This window comes from Peromyscus eremicus, chromosome 3, assembly GCF_949786415.1.
Source record: "Peromyscus eremicus chromosome 3, PerEre_H2_v1, whole genome shotgun sequence".
In the NCBI taxonomy this organism is placed as follows: domain Eukaryota; kingdom Metazoa; phylum Chordata; class Mammalia; order Rodentia; family Cricetidae; genus Peromyscus; species Peromyscus eremicus.
This window is the reverse complement of record NC_081418.1, coordinates 130,280,920-130,297,263: the sequence shown is the minus strand read 5'-3', so window position 1 is coordinate 130,297,263 and position 16,344 is coordinate 130,280,920. Positions and strand designations below refer to the sequence as shown.

General features: G+C 43.7%; 1 protein-coding gene and 1 pseudogene across 1 annotated transcript in view; both read left to right on the top strand.

The window, feature by feature from the left end:
* Cacna1c (calcium voltage-gated channel subunit alpha1 C) overlaps positions 1-16,344 on the top strand; it is a 491,450-nt gene that overhangs the window by 45,036 nt on the left and 430,070 nt on the right. The gene's annotated exons all lie outside the window — the stretch shown is intronic.
* Positions 9,851-10,272, top strand: LOC131907340 (large ribosomal subunit protein uL24-like; annotated as a pseudogene).

The window sequence follows — 16,344 nt, the reverse complement described above, 5'->3', positions numbered from 1 at the left end:
TATTTGGTGACAAGAGATGTTTAGCTGGGGCTCTGTCTCTGCTATTACTTGGCAATTTCATTTATATCACCTTCATATATATATATATATATATATATATATATATATATATATATGGAAACTTCTACTATATAAGGTTTCCATACTACCCCTCTAATGGCCCTTAATTTTAACTGTCTCTCCTTATTTCCTTCCCTTGTTCCACTCTTCCCTCCCAACCTCTATTTGATCTTCCCATTCCACCCCACCCCCCCAATCAATCCATAGCTATCTATTCTATTTCCCTTAGTCCCTTAGTCCTTACTTAACCTCTGTGACTCTATACATTGTAGCTTGCTGATCGTCAACTTAGCAGCTAATATCCACATATAAGTGATTATATACTATATTTGTCTTTCTAGGTTGTGGTGTTACCTCATTCAGGATGATTTTTTTCTAGTTCCATACATTTACCTGCAGATTTCATTTTTTAATGACTGAGTAATATTCCATTGTGTAAATGTAGCACATTTTTTTTATCCATTCATCTGTTGAGAAATACCTAGGTTGTTTCTAGTTTCTGGATATTATGCATAGAGCAGCAATGAACATCTTGAGCAAGTGTCTCTGTGGTAGGATGAAGCACCCTTTGAGTATATGCCCAAGAGTGATATAGCTGGATGTTAAGGTAGATCAATACTCATCTTCTTGAGGAACTGCCACACTGACTTCCATAGTGACTGTATATGTTTACACTCCCATCAGCAATAGATGAGTGTTCACCTCACTCCACATCCTCATCAGCATGAAATATCATCTGTTTTATTGATCTTAGCTATTCTGACTAGTGTAAGATGAAATCTCAGCGTGGTTTTGATTTGCATTTCCCTGTTGATTAAGGATGATGAACATTTAAGTGTTTCTCAACCACTTGAGTTTCATCTTTTGAGCATTCTGTTTAGATCTGTACATCATTTTATTTAAAAAAAATTGGGTTGTTTTCATATCCAGTTTTTTGAGTTCTTTATATATTTGGAATATTAGCTCTCTATTGGATATGTAGCTGGTTAAAAAAAAACAAACCAAAAAACTTGCCCCATTCTGTAGGCTGTGCTTTATCCGAACAATAGTGTCCTCTGCTGTACAGAAGTTTTTCAGTTTTATGAGGCTCTATTTGTTACTTGTTGATATTAGTGTTTGTGCTGATATGGTGTTCTGTTCAGAAAGTCTTCTCCTGTGTTAATGAGTTCAACACTATTCCCCACTTTCTCTTCTATCAGGTATCTGATAGGAGTGTATCTGGTTATATGCTGAGGTGTTTGATCCATTTGGAGTTCAGGTTTGTGTAGGTAACACTGATGGATCTATTTAGATTCTTCCTGCGTGTTTTGTGTTAGGATTTTTTTAGACTTAACATTTTCTTTGACCAATATATCCATTTTTTTCTATCATGTCTTCAATGTCTGAGATTCTCTCTTCCATCTCTTGTATTCTGTTGGTGAGGCTTGCCCCTGTGGTTCATGTTCTATTTCCTAAATTTTTCATTTCCATTTCTCTCAGTTTTGATTCTCTTTATTGATTTTATTTCCACTTTTAGGTCTTGAAGTATTTTATTCATTTCCTTCCATTGTTTGTGTTTTTGTAGATTTCTTTAATGGATTTACTAATTTATTTAAGGACCTCTATAATATTCATAAAAGCTAATTTAAGATCCTTGTTTTGTGTTTTAGCTATGCTATATTTTTCAGAACCTACTGTGGTAAGGACTCTGGGCTCTAATAGATACTGATTCTTGAGCATGGGAGAGCTTTCCATGTTTGATATCATTTTAGTTTTTTTCTTCAATATCTTCAAGTTTTTATCATACAAGTTTTTCACTAGTTTGGTTAGAGTTATGTCAAGATATTTTATATTATATTGTGAAAGGTATTGTTTCCCTGATTTATTTCTCAGTCCTTTGTCCTTTGTATATAGGATGACTACTGGATTTTGAGTTAATTTTGTATACTCCTACTTTGCTGAAAGTGTTTATCAGTTGTAGGAGTTTCCCAGTGGAATTTTTAGGGCCACTTATGTATACTATCATGTTATCTTCAAATAAAGTTACTTTCACTTCTTCCTTTCCAATTTGTATTCTATTGCTATCCCTCTGTTGTCTTATTGCTCTAGCTAAGACTTCAAAAACTACATTGAATAGGCATGGAGAGAGCAGACAACTTTGTCTTGTTCTTGATTTTAGTGGAATTGTTTAGTGTTTTTCTCCATATAAGTTGATGTTAGAATCACCTTGACTATGTCCTATAAGTTTGGGTATGCTGTGTATTGATTTTCATTGAATTCTAGAAAGTATTTAATTTCATTCTTTATTTCTGTCTTTACCCATTTTTCGTTCAGTTGTTCAGTTTCCATGAGTTTCTAAGTTTTCTGTTCTTTCTTTTGTTGTTGAGATCCTGCTTTAATCTGTGGTGTTCAGACAGGATGTGGGGATTTATTTCAAATTTCTTGTATCTGTTGAGACTTGCTTTGTGTCCTAGTAGTGGTCAATTTTGCAGAAAATTCCATGAGCTGCTGAGAAGAAGGGTATTCTTTTGTGTATGGAAGAAATGTTCTATAAGTATCTGTTGGATCCATTTGGTTTATGATGTCAGTTAGCTCCAGCATTTCTCTGTTTACTTTCTGTCTGAATGACCTATCTATTGGTGAGAGTGCAGCATTGAAGTCTCCCACTATTGAATGTGTGAGGATCAATATGTGATTTAACCTGTAGTGGTGATTCTTTTATGAACTTGGGTGCCCTTGTATTTGGGTTTGAGAGTTAGGAGTTGCAATGTCTTTTTTGTGGATTTTTCCTTTCCTGAGTATGTAGTGTCCTTCCCCATCTCTACTGATTGATTTTGATTTGAAGTCTATTTTGTCAGATATTAAAATGTCTTATTTTTTAGGTCCATTTGCTTGGAATTTCTTTTTCTATCCTTTTACCCGAGGTGATATCAGTATGTTTTGTGGATGTAGCAGAAGAATGGATCCTGTCTTTTATTGGGGAATTAAGATCACTGATGTTGATAGTTGTCAGTGAGCAATGTTTATTGATTCCTACTATTACTATCCCTATTATTCTTATTTGCTCTCTATGTGTCTCTCCCTGTGTCTCTGTCTCTGTGTCTCTGTCTCTGTGTCTGTCTCTCTGTCTCTCTGTCTGTCTCTTTTTGCGCGTGTGCGTGCGTGCGTGCGTGCGTGTGTGTGTGTGTGTGTGTGTGTGTTCTGATTTGCTAGTCAGGGATTATTTATTTCTTGGTTTTTGCTAATCTCAGGTTGAAGTAAAAATGGCCATCCTACCAAAAGGAATCTACAGATTCAATATAATCCCCATTGAATTTCCAATACAATTCTTCAGAGATCTTGAAAAGACAATTCTTAGCTTCATATGAAAACAGAAAAAAAAACAGGATTGCTAAAACAATCCTGAATAATAAAAGAAGTGCTGATGGTATCACTATCTCCAACCTCAAATTTTACTACAGAGCTAACTATAGTAAAAAAAAAAAAGTACAATATTGGCACAAAACCAGACACATTGATCAGTGACATTGAATTGAAGACCCAGACATAAATACACAGACCTATGGTCACTTGATTTTTGATAAAGAAACCAGAAATACACACTGGGAAAAGGACAGAATCCTCAACGAATGGTCCTGACTGTTAATCATTCTGATTTTATGCTGGCATCTAGGCATCTGGGTTTGGGATAATTGTAATTCTAGGTGCTGGTCTGGTTTTGTCTTTGTTGGGTGGGTATTTTCTTCCTTAGCTTCTATTGCTATCTCTGTTCTTAGGAAGATGAGGAAGCTGTGTGTTGCCTGGTAGGGAATTCTTCTAGGATCCTGCTAGGTTTGGCCATTGGGATTTCTGGGTAAAATGTGTTTCTAGGTATTGGTAGCTGACACTTAGGAATGATGATGGGATGGGGAGGTGAGAAGGTCCACAGGAGGGGGGAAAGGAGGGTGTTCCATCAGGATCTGCTTAGTTCCCTGGGAATGGGGGCAGAGAATGAGGAGAGGCCACACAGGTAGTCTGCTACAGAGCTGGGGATGAGACTTCGGGATTTGATATAGAGCAGAGGAGGGAGATCAAAGATCTGAAGCTCACCTACCTTCTTTGCTAGCCTACTTGCTTCTCTGGCAGGCCTGGCTGGCAGGTTCCCAAGGGATGCCTGCTGGAGTATCGGGCTGGGATAACAGAATGAGCATGTGATATCAGGTTATGTGTCTTGGAGATCTCTCTGGATCTGTAATGATCCCCACCTCCTACTGGGAATATCATTTGTTTATTGAAGAAATTGGTTAGAATTGTCCACATTTTGAGTTGGTTGGTTACTTCTTCATTTTATCATTTAATTTGTTACTTTGTCTTCTATATTTTCTGCACCCTGAAGTTAGTTCGGGCTCTTTTGTTTTAATAGATGGTTTAGGATGCCGTGGTTGGAGCGATGATCTATTAGTTAGCACTCTTAGACCAGAGTGCTCGCCAGGCTGTCATGTCCTGTATCTATAAGGAAGCGCCTAGGAACCTTCCCTCATTACCTGCATCTGCAAAGGACCATCACTCAGGCCCATCATTTTATTAGTGCGTTTTAACTCTCTTGCTCATGTCCCATTTAATAGCTGAGGTTGCTATGAAGAACTCAACCGACATCCAGAGTTGCAGTTTGACAGGCAATGCAGGGCAAATGCCTCACCATTGTTTATCAGTTTAAGAGCAAAGAGTTCGTCTCCTAGCAAAGGAGGAAGGCTTTTATTTATTGAATTCTGACTGTATGCTGGATGTTGTTCTAATTCCCAATGGCTCAGCTATCAACAAAATGACACAGATCCTTGCTTTCTTGAAACTCGTGTTCTAGTGGGGAGAGATGGGAAATATTTACAAGTGAGCTTATAACTGAGTTGGAAGGTGGCAAAGATTGTGAAGAAAAATGTGAAAAGAAAGTGGTGAAGGGATTGTAGGAAGTTGTGGGATTTGGGCTTGAAATATTGAATTGAGTTGGAAGGCTCATGAGAAGCCCACCTCCTGAATCAGAAGTTAAACTGCCAGAGCAGAGCTTGCAGGCGACGGCTGGGAATTCGAGCATGCCTGGGTGGGTGAGCATCCGCAGGGGCCAGCCTGACTGATAGGGGGTGAGCAAAACTGAAGTTAGTAAAGATGTGGCCAGAGAGGTGGCGATGGGCATAATCATGTGCCACTTGTAGGCCATTTTAAAGACTTTGATTTTCTCCCTTTAACAAAATGGGCAACTACTGGAGGATTTTAAGTGAAGCTATGATTTAACATTTTTGAAAATCTTCTTTTTAATATAAAATTTTAGTTCAATGTTTGGGAATTTCATACATTTATACAGTGTATTTTGATCATATTTATCACCCATCTATCTCCCTAACTTACCTCTATTTCCCAAATGGCCCCAAATCCCAACTTCCAGTTCTCTTTTTGGTGCTGCCTGTTTGTTAATGAGAATGTGACCACCCACTGGAGTGTGGTCATCCAGTCATCACCGCTCCCTACACCCATTAAAAAAAACCGACTTTGCCTTTCCCAGAAACCATCAGTTGTCAGTAGCTCCTCAGTGAAGGGTGGGGACTCAGAGATCACGGTGGAAGATGGGGCGGAGAGACTGTAGGATCCGGAGGTCGAGGAGGACAGGACTGAAATAGTTGCTTCTGGACATGACGGTTGCTGTGCTGGTGATCTTACACCAGCTGTGGATGCCTACAGGAGACTTATGCAAGACTTAACAGTTTTTAAAGGATTCTTCCAGCTGCTTGGGAAGGGGCTATGGGCAGGTGTGGACAGAGATGAGTGTAGAATTGAAAGCTGAGAGCCTTCATCAGTCAAACTTCCCTCCTTGTCACAGAGTACCTGGCAAGGGGCTGAAGGTGATTTACTTGCTTGTGAGGGACTCTGCACCTAGCTAGAAGCTGGCCAGCACCTCCTCTTGATTCCATCCTTTAAAGATCCAAGGTGTTGCATTCTTCTTGGTACTGTGGAACATGTCACGACACACAAAATCTTAGGGTGGAATCCTCACTCAGGAGGGTGGTGCATGGTGAAAACACCACATTTGTCCCTGCTCCTTTTATGTGCTTACGTTTGTGCAACTTCTAACCAGTTCAGTCCAGGGTGAGTTCTTGATGGTCTCATAGTTAAGTAGTGTTGTTGTGGGATGAATCATTTATCCACCCAGGTCATGATTTAACCAGGCCAGGGTACCTTACCTGAAATGTGCGATGCTATAAGGCACAGAGCCCCGTCCCTTCTTAACATTTGGGATATCCCCTTGAGCTTGCTGAGTGCCTTTTAGTCTAGGCAGCCTTCTCAACATCCAGAGAGCCTTTTCATGGGAGAGAATTTATCTTCGCTTGGAATTTCTGCCCATCACAGTCTGCTTATGAGTTTCAGGTGCTTAGCAGCCAGGAGAGGGCCTGCTCCTAGCCTTGACAATGTCATATAGCTGTTCTCACTTGTTAGCTTCTCCTTTGTGGGTTTGTACATGCAACCAAAGCAGCCAGAGATGCACTCATTCTTAACAGAAGAGGGATTTTAAAAAGTATAACATCTAATTCAAGTAGAGTTTGCCTCCAAGAAAGCTTGCAAGTTCCCCTTCTGGTCATTCCTTGTTGTTACTTCTGGTCCTTCCATTTTAGGTGCTCCCCTTAAGTCCTTCATGGAATTGAGACGCATGAGGGAGGCTGGGAGGTCAAGGGGATGACTGCAAGTGTCTCCTTGAGCTTCAGGTTCTGAGGACACAAAGGAAAGATATAACCAGGGGAGCAGATTCCCCCATTCATGGACACTGTGCCTTAGACCTGGATTCTCAGCCTCCTGTTAAAGGAAAGTTGCCTGCTGGGGGAACTGGCAAGCATTCACTAGGGCTGTCGTTCTTATGGTCACTAGTACTATCACCTTAACAGAAATGGCAAGAAGCTGCTGGAAGATCCAGTTGCTGTTGGGGAAAGAAGGGAAACTAGGGTTCACTGGCTCTCTTTGGACGTGGGCTGTCAACTGTTTTCCTTAAACAGACGTACGGGAAGTATAAATCCTTACACATGGTGTGAACTCAGCTCAGAGTCAGTGCTGAGTGTAGGGTCATGCTCTTCACAGCACTCAGGATGCACAGGTGGCTCTAAAGAATGACTTGGGATGTAAACATGGGTCTTACAGTGTCTGGATTTAGGAAGCTGGACACTAAGATCTAACATCTAGTCCTCTCTAGGGCTGGTTTAAAACCTGTTAGCATCTCTGCCCCTGGAAAATCTCTTCTTTCCTGATCCCTGGGTATACTGTATAGATTCCTTTATGGCCTGGGTCTCAGCAAGATAGATGCTCATGTATGGTCCTGAGTCAGATACTCAGGACCAGGTCTTAGCCGGAGTCCTAGCAGTGAGCTCTAAGGGGCCTGAGAGGAAAATGAGACACTAGAGGACTTGAGCATCTTTTCTGTAGGCAGAGCAGCCTAACATAAATAGTCCTCAGCATAGGAGGTATTTGACTTTACAATGGTGTGGGCATGATACACATTCAGCAAAGACCTTACTTCTACTTTTATTGCCCAGGCTGGCCTCACACTCTTTAGCTTAGCTCCCTAGTAGCTACAGGCATGCACCACAATGTCCTGCAACATGCAGATGGAGGTTTAAACATCCTTGAGGTTCTCTAGCCTATTATTGTATGGAGTGCTTAGTTAGGAGTTCCAGAATTATAGACTTCAGTTGGAATTGTTAGACTGCCTCTGTAATATCCTCTAGACCTGAACACACAAATTGGAAGAGATTCAGCAACATGGGTTCTCAGAGGAAGGAACAGATGTGACTGAAGTGAGAAAGTGGGATGAGCAGAGTCAGGAGCAGTCAGAATCTCTGAACAGTGACTGCAGTGGGCAGGAGCTGTCCACTAAGAAAGGGCTTATTCCACACGTTAGACTCTAGCCTTCCCTCTGGGAGAGCTCTTAGCTTCCTGCCTTTGGCTTGTTTAACCTTCAAAGGATTGTATCTACTGCTGCTAGACTGCCCAGGGGCTCGCCTCCCCATGTTCTTTGCTCTATCCTGCTTAGACTGAACCTTCTAGTTTGTCTTTATCTGACAGAAGAAAAATAGCAACTTCTTAACTTACTCTTCAGTGCCCCAAGCTTCGTTCTCTACTGTTACCTAGGTTAGGTAGATCTACTCACTGCCCCCTGAACAGGCATTTTACCAGTGCCTGCTAGAAGAGGGACATGTCTTTCAGTTTCTTGTGGCCCCCTTAGTATCTATGTATCATGAGGTTGAATGCATGGTAGGTGAAGGAAGGAGGGATGGCCCTGAGTCCTTCTTCCTTTCTGGTGTCTGCAGAGGGCAGAAGACCTGGAGTAAGACAAACCTCCACCTGGGCTGGGTAAGGAAGACACCAGGATGGAAGTGTTACTTCTTGTTCCCCTTTAGAACCAGCATTCACTAAGAACCAGGTAGAGCCTGGTCATAGCAAGCCAAGAGAGCCCTTCTTTCTGCTTGTCAGGGAGTCAGCTGTCCCCACAGGATGAGTCAGTGGAGAATGGAACCAGGGAATGAATCACTGGGAGGAGAAACTTAAGATCTTCTCTGCTCGAAGACATTCAGGCCTCACCAGGCCTCTTCTTACTGACTTGATTTACATGTAAGCTGGGGTGTTTGACTTCTGTGTATAGCTTCTTAGGTTGATTTCAAAGTACCCTCCCCCAACTATCCAGAGTGCTGCTTTCTAGAATATCCTACATATAGGGAAGAAAGTAAAAACTCAGGGAAGGGCACTGGCTGTAGAGCTGCGGAGTAAATTTAAACACAGCACAGCCCCAAACCAGTTGATGTGTCCCATGAGGTTGTCAAGTGAGATTGTGGACTTGCTTAGTAAAGAAGTCTACTGAAGGCCTACTGGGTGTGGCCAGTCCTGGGTGCAGAGCAAATGTGATGATGATGTTTATGTATGTCAGAGTGCCAGATTTTGGGAGCCAGAAAACATCTGCATCAGTTCCATTCTCTTTAAAATGTGGAGCTGAAACCACATCATGTCAAAGAGGGGAGGGGAGAATCTCCAGTCTTTGGTCTCCAGGCTTACTCATGGAGTTACTAAGACCCTGGTTCACCACAGGTCACTGGTATAAGTATAGCAGACTGGTGTGCCAGCTGAGACACAGTAGAGCACTGGAGTGCCCACGTTTAGGTTCCAAAGCCCTGTTGCCCAAATTTGTGACAGAGACAATCAGTTTGAAGATGAGCACATGGAAAAACAAAGGAATGCACATTTTATATTGTTCTTGTGATCAGTGCTGCTAAAATATGGCACAACCTTAAGCTGCATCCACAGATGAAGAGTGAATAGACCAGACAAAAAAGTAAGAGTAATAATAGCCAACGTCTTGAAGTTGTTATACGATAAGTGACTGATACATGTATTGTTTAATTACAGCTTGTTTACTTTCTCTACCATAGCCCCATGGGGTGCATATGATTGTTGTTACCATTCTATAGATGAGAAATGCATTGTAATGGGTGCAATGCCCAGGGCCCATGTTGAACAGCTGAGGACCCAGGCAAGAAGATGCATTTTCAGAGGATTCTATAGGGAGGGAGTAAGCTGGGCCTGAGTTGTGGTTGATGGAGAATTGACCTATATAGGCTACATGTTAGTTCAGTGAGGGGCTGTTGAGAAATGGATCATATAGAGAGAAGATAAGTTTTCCACCCCTGAAAACATTCAAACAGAGGTTGGGTGGCTGTCTGAGATATCACAAAGATATCAAGAAGGAATTGGCCAGCTGATGTGCAAGTTTCTCTCTGGAAAAAAAAATGATGAGGCAGCCACCAAAATGAAGTTCAACCCCTTTGTGACTTCTGACCAAAGCAAGAACCACAAATGGCATTTCAGTACACCTTCTCACATTCAAAAGAAGACCGTGTCTTCCCCTCTTTCTAAAAAGCTGAGAGAGAAGTACAATGTTCAGTCTATGCCCATTTGAAAGGATGATGAAGTTGAGGTTGTCCACAGACAGCAGATTAGCAAAGTGGTCCATGTGCACAGGAAGAAATACGTCATCTACATTGAATGAGTGCAGCAAGAAAAGGCTAATGACACAACTGTCCATGTGGGGATCCACCCCGGCAAGGTGATTATCACCAGGCTAAAGCTGGACAAGACTGCGAAAAGACCCTGGAAAGGGAAGCCAAGTCTCGATAGTAGGAAAGGAAAGGGAGAAACAAGGAAGAAACAATTGAGAAGATACAGGAGTAAGGGTATCGCATACACAACTTCCATTAAAGACTGCTTAAATAAAAGATGGTAGCTGCCTTGAAGGCATATAGTCTTCTGTAATAATATCCCCAGTGAGAAGCCCACCCCACTTCAGATCATGTGAGCTAGTGGGGAGGTGCTGAGCAGAAGCAGGCGTCAGCATCCTCACATTGTTAGGTCCTATCCTGGACTCTTTGCTGATAGTATCCTTGCTTCTTCCACTAGGTCTTTTCCCAGTGTCTTCTCATAGTTTTTCTTCTTATTGGGATTTCCCCCCTCCTGTGCCACCTCAACTTGAAATTGGCTCAGATTTCTCGAGATTTACAGTTTTGGCTTCTTGGTGAGGCATAGTGATGTCATTGGTGTCTTATATTACCAAGGTCATAAAACCAGAGTTCATCCTAGGGAAATGGCTTCTCCACTGAAGTTTCTGTAGGGGACGTAGCCAGCTTAGCCCTACGCCCCTTGTCTCCAATTTGTCCAGACACCACTGTGGAGCAGAATCTGCCGCAAGCAGATTCCTGTATTGTACCTTACTCTAAAGGAACCTGAGGACATTAGGAGGCGTTGGTGACACAGTACAGAGAGACTTGTGACTACGACATATGAAGCCCTGTGCCAGCTTAGGAGACTGCCTACCCAGAAGCCCCAAAGCCCAGCAGGGTGGGATTTTATGGTGCCTCCTTATGGGGATAGCCTTGGGAAGGGATCCCCTGGTTCCTTCCTCAGTCTCCCCCTTCAGACTACTGTATGCGGCAAGCTCAGCCCTCAGACTAGCTTTCACTCCTCACTGGTTAAATGTTAAATGGGAAAGTATTCCTTCCCATATCTGTGAGGATCAGGTTGAACGAGTTAACTGAAAGAAACAAAAGGAAGGTTCCCTCTCTTCTTGACTTTGGAGGAAAGTGGGGATGCTTCTCAACTGAGGTCTGTGAGTCCCCATATTAGAAGTTCCTAAAGCCTTGGTCTCAGGCTGGTGCCCAGTTGACAGGAACTACTTACAAGCTTCTGAGCTAAAGTCCCATGTGTTGGTGGCTTATGGGGAGGGACTGCATAGAACTCGGTAAGTTATGCAAATGATTCTGCTTTACAGCCAGGTTGAGTGACATGTTGAGAATGTCTAGGTGTTCTTCAACACACATCACTTTTGTCCAAATCCATTGACATCAAAGTGTCTCGGTTAAAACACATTGAATACACCTCGATGGCCAGACCTCACAGCCAGCCAGCACACATACTGTTGGTTGTTTCCTTTTGTGGATTGGGCTAGGTTTCACTAACCTGGAAAAGACTGAAATGAAAAGTTTGAAGCGTGGTTTCTACTCAATACAGATTGTTTTTGCATTGTCATCAAGTTGAAGAATCAGGGCTGGAGTGATGGCTCGGGGGTTAAGAGTTCTTGGTCCTTTGCAGAGGACATGAGCTTAGTTTCAGGCACCCGTGTTGAGCTCCTCACAACCCTCTTTGTCTCTAGCTCCAGGCGATCTGACATCTTCTGGCTTACGCTGACACCTTTATTCACATGTACATACCCCCTTCCCACACGTACACATAAATAAAATAAATCTTGTTGGAAGTACATTATAAATCCTAACTCAAACTACTGTAAATTGGGGATCACCTGTGTAAAAAGATTCCTTACCCTGTGTGTGTGTGTGTGTGTGTGTGTGTGTGTGTGTGTGTGTATAAAGAGGGTTCTCCAAATTTCCATTTTTCATCAGACCATCAGTGCTTTATGGCCCCATAAATATTAAAAGGCACCTTTGTGCTTGTGGGTCTAAGAAATGAAATGATGTGCCCGGTCTCTAGGGCATCCCCGAACTGGAACTCTAGCAAGTAGCTGGGGAATTAGAGGTCTGTCATCAGCTGTCCCCAGAGGTTCATAGGATTCTTGGTTGTAGTTGTGTGAAAAGTTGATGTGGACAATGTTTCAAATTGCTTCTGGCGAATGTTAAAACTGTTAATGAATTATGTCTTAGTGAAAAAGAGGCAGAAAGGGAGAGCCAGCCTGTGCCTGCTTTGAAAGCTTTTGTAATTTTCCTAATTGGCTCATTCCTTATCTGAAAGGAATGTCCTCTCCACTCTGTCCCCCACTGCCAGCTGCTCTTGATTTCCTGGCACTGCAAATGCCAGAGCGGATATGGCTGCTCTAGAGGATTTTCAGGTGTGTGTGAGGGGCAGGCAGGAGCAGGACGTTGGCTCCGTGTTTGTAGCTGAGGGAGCTGGTTCTTCATCAAGTCTTGTGAGCTGGGAGATCTGGGTGTTTTGAATTATGCCTTTATTCTTAGCATGTCCCCCAAGATGCTCATGGTAGATGAGAGAAACTCTCCCTCTCCTTCCTGGGATCTTGCTGGCCCACTGAAAAAGGCACAGCAATTTCCAGCCACTTCTGGTCTGCCCCAGAACGACTGAATGACTGCCCTCTAGTAAGCTTGTATATGTTTGTCATCTTGGGTTAAGACTCAAGGGTATAGATTCCTTGCTGTTTGTAGCCAGAGCTAAGTGTAGACCACATTGACCTGAGATTGTGATTTGCCTCTGCTACATCTAGAATATGGAAGAGTCAATGCATGCCATGAGTACCTTCCTATGTGTTGGTTTATTTGTGTAGCAAGCATTTCCTGCTTGTCTCCCAACTACCAGGCACAGTTGCAGGCTCTAGAAGTCCAGTGGAAGCAAAGCCAAATCCTGCTCTCATGGAGCTTATATCCACTGAGGAAGACGGGGCATGAAGTGACTTGGCGAAACATGCAAAGAACCTTGTCCTTTAAGCCACCTCTGTGAGAAGCACAGTGTCTCATTCCCCTTTGTCCTTTATCCCCCAAAGGACTCAGTATTAGGCACTATATTAGGCACTAAGAACTGAATGTCCCCCTTTCTCCAAGTGTCTGCTTCTTAGCTGGGGTAAGAGTCTTCAAGAGAGAGGTTGAACAGACTTCCTTAGGGAGCATGACTCCAGCAGAAGCCTCAGGCTTTCAGGATCGGTGACTCATTTCTCCTGGGCCAGCTGGACTTAAAACCCAACAGAACTGTAGGTCCCCCACTATGTCTTGCCAAGCAGTATGTTCAATAGTCACCATCTCCACTACCTCCCAGGCTTCCTCTCACTTGAGCTCTCTGGTTTTGTCACTCACACCTTATTGTTACAGCCTAACTCACTCCCTGTGCCAATGTTTGGCAGACAGGATAGAGCTAGGACAAGGGACCCCACAGCAAGATGGGGGTAGTCCCTCTGGCCTGTGGCACCTCCCCTATTTTTCCCCTTCACTCTCCCTTCCCCTCATGCAACAGAACCTGGCTGAGCCCCTGACGCTCATCTGTGCATGACCACGCATGGCTCTGTGGGCGAGTTCTCTCTCCCCAAATTCGTACACTGATGTCTTAAACCCCGATACTCAGAATTTGACAGTATTGGAGATAGGGTTTTTTAAAGAGGTAATTAAGGACATTGTTAGGATCGACTCTAATGCAGCGTGGTGAGTGTCCCTGTGAGAAGACGGGACTAGGATGTAGAAGTGTGAAGAGAGACCATGCTAGGATACAGAGGGGAGACACCACCTCAAAAAGTCAAGGCAAGAAGCTGCAGAAGTAGCCACTCCTATCTATCCATATCTTGACCTCTGAACTTGAGCCTCCAGATTGCAAGGAAATACGTTTTGGGAACTGAAGCCGTTCTCTGTCACAGCTAAGCAGGACACTCCCACGGGTCCTACTTGTGGCCCTGGCACTGCTTCCCTCCTCTTGTGCCTGTGATCTTGGTCCACTTGGCTTCCAGCTTGCTACTTGAGGGCTAGCCTGATGTCCTGCAGCAGTGGAAACCATGGTTTGATGGGATGAGTGTCCACAAATGTCTGTGGCTGATGGAAGTGACAGACTTATCAGTTATTCCCTGAACATATTATGGCTTCCATTTTAAGCACTTGCCTTGACCCTGCTCTAAGGGAGGAATGAGGAAATCCATGTCAACAGCTGTTCCTAGCATGTCTGTGCCTGTGGTTTCTGGCGAGCTGCTCTCAAGGCTCTACTGTCTTATGAGATAGCTGTCCAGCCAAGGACTGGTTAGAACTTGATGGTCGAGCAGAGGTTTCCCGTTCTAAAGTGCACTGATCATATAGCCTGGCCTGCATTCCTCCGAGCCTTCTAGTCACAGCCTCAGTTGTCTCAGAGACTAGAGGGAAAATTTGTCCCTGTGTCCTGGCCAGGGCAGCTAGATGAGAGTGGCACATGGGGAGAGCTGGTTGATGGGCAAGAGGATCCACGAGTGGCAACCAGACACAGAGAGATGCCACTGGTGGAGGGTGTGCCTTGCAGTGGTCACTGTGCCTTCTGCCCCAACGAACTTGGATCTCATTTTTATTTTTGCAGTAGCTGAGGGTGAACCAAAGTCCTAGCATGTGTAGACAGGTACTCTGCCACTGGGCCGTACCGACTTGTAAATTTTTATTTTAAAGAAATGAAGCGGGGAAGAAAGTCCTCTGGGATTCTAGATATGAGAATCTTAAGAGAAAGAGATGCTGAGGTTGAGACAGAGTCAGAGAGAAGAAACCTACAAGGATCTAGAAGATGGTGGGTGATAGACAGACAGATAGGAGAGAAAGAGCAGGAAAATAGATAGCCAGAGAGAAGAGCAGAGACAGGAGGATGAAGAAATGGGAGACAGAGAGTCCAACATACATATGGCCTGTGGATGTTTTGATCCTGACTTGTTCATACTTCTGCCTGGAATTCAGTACTTACAGATTCCCATAGAATGACCATAAATTGGATATAAATTAATAATATAATTCCTTGGTTCACTGCTGTAAGCCAGGCTTTATGCCAAGGCACTGGCAGACATGACCTTTAATCTCCTGACAGTCCTATGATGTGGCTTTTATTAGCCTCACTTCAGTGAACAGGAAATTAAGGCTCAGAGTAGGTCACATGACTTATCAGGGCCCTGAACTAGGGCTTTGTATTCAAGTCTGTGACCCCAAAGCTTGTCATGTTAAGTACATGGGACACTTCTTTGTTCTCTTCTTGGTACTATCCATGTCAGCTTTAGGTCCTGTCCCTCAAACCAGCTATGGGCGTACTCCAGCCATCGGCCATCCTGTACCCTGCTGATACTCTGTGCTTTTACGGTTGCCAGCAGACCCCACATGGAAACTCTTGGTACACTTTCATTCTACGTTGACATTCTGATTGCGGTTTCCAGAGCCTTTCCCAGTTGGTATTTATAGTGATATTGCCATTCCTCTGTGAAGGCATGTTGTTCTTTGTGTCTTGTGGATGAGGAACTAGGAGAGGTTAAATGATCTTTTAGGATTGCTCTCTGCAGCTTCTAGATGGTGGGGCTTGGACAAGACCTACTGTGACAGAGTTCAGGTCCAGCACTTTTACCCTGTTCTTCTCCCTGAGAAAGCTGCCTTCTCCATGGCAGCCACTTCCCTTGGGCCAGAGGAGATGAGCTACGTTGATGATCTTCATTTAGAGTGGCAAGGTGGCAGAAGGAGTGCACAGAACTGTACCTTGTCCCCAGGCTGAGTGTCTGGACCAGGACCATATCTGTACCTTCCTCGGAGTTCCTACATCATGGTCACAAAGTAGAAGGACAGTTCTCCTAGGGGAGTGTGAGGCTTATCTTTTTCAGGGCATAGGTCAGTCCCCATAAGCCAGTGGATGGAGCAGAGCCAAGTCTGCCAATACTCTAGAGAATGGGAATGGCCAAGCCCCAGTAGGCAGAGATATGGTGAATGGGTTTCACTCCTCTGCTTTAAAGGACGGTCAGATGCAATGATGCCTCCCCTTTGCTCAGGTCACTGAATTCCTCATGCCTGAAACACGGCCCTTGCATGTTCTCCTGATCTCAGAGCCAAGTCAAGTCTATGACCCTAGAAAGGTCCTGGGATGTTGTGTCCTTGGAACCTTGGCTTTGGCAGAAGGACAGCAACTTGGGGCTACATCTCTTTCTAGCCTGGCTCAGGTCAGAGAAGAATGTCTGTCAGAGGAAATGAGTACCTCAAGAAGAGGAGCGTGCAAGGACGTCTTTCCACTTACAGTTAAAATAAACAAAGCAAAACAACTTCTTAT